Source organism: Dendrobates tinctorius, unplaced genomic scaffold, assembly GCF_039654945.1.
Source record: "Dendrobates tinctorius isolate UK_male_01 unplaced genomic scaffold, ASM3965494v1 ptg000084l, whole genome shotgun sequence".
NCBI lineage: Eukaryota > Metazoa > Chordata > Amphibia > Anura > Dendrobatidae > Dendrobates > Dendrobates tinctorius.
In genome coordinates, this window is record NW_027361752.1 from 52,756,125 (window position 1) to 52,760,646 (window position 4,522).

Here is a 4,522-nt window from a genome sequence, read left to right on the forward strand (position 1 = left end):
CTCTGGGTCACTAACATAATAAAACATTACACAGGATTCCTGCTGGAAAATGGCCGTCATCAGGACAAGTAGTAAATGTAATAGACCGGGAATTACTGGAGAACTGACGGCTCAGAGGATTTTCTGATGGCTCCTGATTACAGAGATAATGTGTCCTGTATTCAGGACAAACCTTTTCTTAGGCCTCACTCTCTCTGATGATAAATAAAGAAAAAGTGTCTAAAAGCATCATGAAAAAATGAGAAAATCAAATATTTTTCTGTCTGGCGGACATGTGAGGGCATCATGGAGATGAGTGTGATAAAAGGAAAAAGGCTGATAACAGCAGACAATAGCTTAAGGAGAATAAATGTGATATAATGATAGAATGGCTGATAACAGCAGACAATAGCGCATGATAATTGCATGTGGAAAAATGCTGAAGACAGAGAACATTGCTCAGGATAATTGAGAACTAATATGGAAACAGGCTGATAAGAGCGGACAATAGTGTAATACCCCAAAGTTGGGGATTACAATAATAGTATATTTTATATATGCGCTGGAATACTTGTAGAAATTGCAAACAAAGTGGTAAAACCACAGCCAGCTCACCAACTAGATCCGCAGGTGCACGGAACTCCGTCTTGAAAAGGCAAGATGAACAATAGTAGAAAAAAAAGGGGGAAATGTTCCAGCTCCTTAAAACATTCTTGAAACTTTATTGGCGCATATGAAATTAGTGATTTCTGTGCGGTAAAAACTCCATTGACAGTGTGCACTCAGGGGTATAAGCGACGCGTTTCGATCTGAAACCAGATCTTTATCAAAGCTCCATACCTGCTCACAATGATGGCAGTAACTTTTTGATACTAAATATCTATTGGTGTTATCTCTGATGAATATTAATTGCTCCGTCCAGTGACTTTGCTTATCTAATAATAAAAAACAAGTACAATGATCATGACCAATATAAGACCCTGCCCGCGAGGGCTCACAGTCTACAAGGGCTGAGCGTGCAGTAGGTGAGGGCAGAGCTGGTCGTTACTGCAGGATGTAGGCTTGTCGGAAGAGGTTGGTCTTCAGGTTCCTTTTTAAGGTTTCCAGGTAGTCGAAAGCCTGGTATGTTGGGGCAGAAGGACTTTTTCATTTTTGAGCTATAGCGGACGTCGCAGTGTAAGTGACGTCAGATTTTCTTTTATTAAGAAACAAAAGACTGGTTAGCGCCGAGTACATTTTTAGCTAGCGCATTAGCGTACGTCGCAGTGGTAGTGAAATCTGTTTTTATTTTGCAAAAAAGCATAGGGAGCACGGAGTAGATTTTTTTATATAAACTTTTTTACCTTTACTGATTTTTTACTTCATTTGTTTTCTTCTAAATGTTTATTTTTTTACTTTTGTTTTTTACTTTTTTTCTCAACTTTTTTATTCTCTGCTTTTTGGGATAAATAGTAGACTTTTCACACGGGCCTCTGTAAATGCAGCAGAAATTATGACATTTTGGGGCGTTGTGCTGCATATGGGGATAATCAGAGAACCAGAGATTCGGCCTTACTGGAGAACTGATATTCTCTACAGCACACCCATATTCCGTATGGCCATGGCAAGGACACGATTTGAAGCAATCTAAAAATGTGGCTTTATAGTGATAGTATAAGTCATATAAGAAAAGTAGAGAACCGCATTTGTGAACAACAATATCAATTCTTTATTGAAAAGTGGAAAAAAATTACAAAATTGTGTAAAAACAATTGGAGACGGCCAGGTGGCCCCACAACCCACATAAATGACTCAGTAACAGGTAAGTATAATCTTCATTAAAGCAACTGATTTCTAACTTCCAGGGTCATACATTAGCTATTCATGAAGTGGATCACAGAATGAAACATCAATTCATCCAAATAGGATAGAGAAAGGGTGTAAGTTAACCCCTTAACGACCGCTGATATGCCTTTTAACGGCAGCAGTTAAGGGTAATTAAACCACAGCGCCGCTTTTTAACGGCGCTGAGGTTTAAGGTTATAGCGCCCCCTAGCGTTGGAATTACTCTGGGGTCTCGGTTGCTGGGGGTATCTGAGACCCCAGAGAACATGATTCAGGTTTGTTTTTACCGACCCTGGTGTAGCGATTGCCGTTATTAATGGTATAACGGCAACAGCAAAAAATGTCAGATTTTCCATTTAATTTCTCTCTTCTCTGATGTGATTGCACATCAGAGGAGAGAAATAGGGTCCCCCCCGATCACCCCCCCGGTACATCCACTGTCCCTGCAGGCACCCCTGAAGTCTCCTGGGCCACTGGCTTCTTCCGGGAGAAAATGGAGGGCGCATGCGCAGTACGCCCGCCGAGATCTGCCGGCCGGCACCCAGCAACAATAAGCCGGATTACTTACCAGTAATGCTCTTTTAATGAGTCCACGACAGCACCCACTTGGAGAGAGGGATCCGCCCATAGGAACAGGAAACCTACAGAGATAAAAGAGGGCGGTCCACCTCTCCCCCTCAGTTGGATTTCAGAGTACCAGGAGGACCGCCAAATATTAGGCCATTATATTATCCAATTATTCTAAGTTATTAACTTCACAACTAAGAAGGTGTATATACATTATGTTAACTTCTAGGGAGGGTTAGTGAACGGGTGCTGTCGTGGACTCATTAAAAGAGCATTACCGGTAAGTAATCCGGCTTTTTACCCTTCGCCACGACAGCACCCACTTGGAGAGACTTTCAGAGACCTTCACCTGGGAGGGACCACCGTGCCGAGGACCGCTCTACCAAAGGCTAGGTTAGATGAGCATGATAAATCAAGCCTATAGTGATTATAAAAAGTAGAGGGTGTAGACCAGGTTGCCGCCTTACATATAGATTCGATTGCGACGTCTCCCCTTTCTGCCCACGAGGAAGCCATAGCTCTGGCGGAATGTGCTTTGATACCCTCCGGAGGATTCTCATTGCTCTCTGAGTATGCCAGCCCAATCGCGTCTCTGATCCATCGAGACAGGGTACCCCTTGTGACTTCACATCCCTTCTTTTGGCCCTGAAAAGAAACAAAATAGAGCCCTACTCTTCCTCCAGCTGCTAGACCTTTCAATGTATTGTAATACTGCTCTTCTAACGTCTAGTGTATGGAATCTTTCTTCCTCTGGAGTAGAAGGGTTACTAAAAAATGAAGGGAGATGGATTTCTTGTGACCTATGAAACTTCCCTGCTACTTTTGGTAAGTATGAGGGATCTGGTTTTAGTATTAGCTGATCCTGTAACGTCACTAGAAAAGGGGGTTCTATTGAAAGTGCCTGTATGTCACTAACTCTTCTGGCTGAGGTTAGTGCAACTAGCAGTGCTGTTTTGAAGGATAGGTGTTTAAGGGATATTGAATCTAAGGGTTCAAAAGGCGGACGTGTTAAGGCCTCCAGAACCAGGTTCAGATCCCAAGGAGGAACTCTAGGTATGTGTACTGGCTCGCTCCGTTCACATGCCGAGATGAATCTGCTTATCCATTTATTGCCTGCCACATTATAGCTATAGAGGGCCCCTAGAGCTGACACCTGAACTTTCAGTGTGTTGACAGCTAGCCCTAATTCTTTTGCTTTCTGTAGGAATTCTAGGATCACCGTAATCGGGATTTCTCCAGACTCAGGCCTAGTGTGGGACTCTAGGAATTTTCTCCATACTCTGGTATAAATTCTTGTCGTTGTTATTTTCCGACTTTGTAGGAGTGTATTGACTAGTCCCTCCGAGAACCCTCTTGATCTCAACATTTCCCTTTCAGGTTCCAGGCAGTCAAGTGGAGACTGTCCACTTGAGGATGGAAAAAAGATCCCTGTGAGAGGAGCCTGGGGGTTGAGGGAAGCACCCACGGATCTGTTACTGACATCGCTTGCAGGCATGAAAACCACGGTCTCCTGGGCCAGAATGGTGCTATTAGGATTATTCGTGCTTCCTCTGCTCTGATTTTCCTGATCACCTGCGGTAGTAGTATGATTGGTGGGAACCAGTGGCGTAGCAACTGTTTGTGGCGCCCGGGGCGGTCGAAAAATTTGCCGCCCCTTTGGTCGTTGATAATTTGGAAGCATCCGAAGAGCCCACACTACACTCAAAGATCTAATTTTTAGTCTGCTACTAACTCTGCTATTATTTCTAAATTTCTAGACTTTCAACTTCTTGCAGTTCTCTATATATATGTATGTATTAGCTTGATGATGCTGGATGAAGACCTAATGGCTTTTTTTAATAATAATTTTTAATAATGTGACAGAAAAAAAACCAGAAAGTACAAATTATTTTGGCGGACAGGGGGCGGACACTGACAGCTTGGGGTCCCTGTGCAAGAAATGTGTCCGGGCCCCCCTCCTTTTATGGCGTCAAAGCTACGTGTGTGTGTATATATATATATATATAGATAGATTATTGATATTATATAGCCACACACACACATACAGGTATATATTACATAGTCTCCTTTATTATGTATATTGCTGTCCCATACACAGTGCCTTCTCTTGTTATGTACAGTTCTGTCCCTTACATATTGGATTATATAGAGC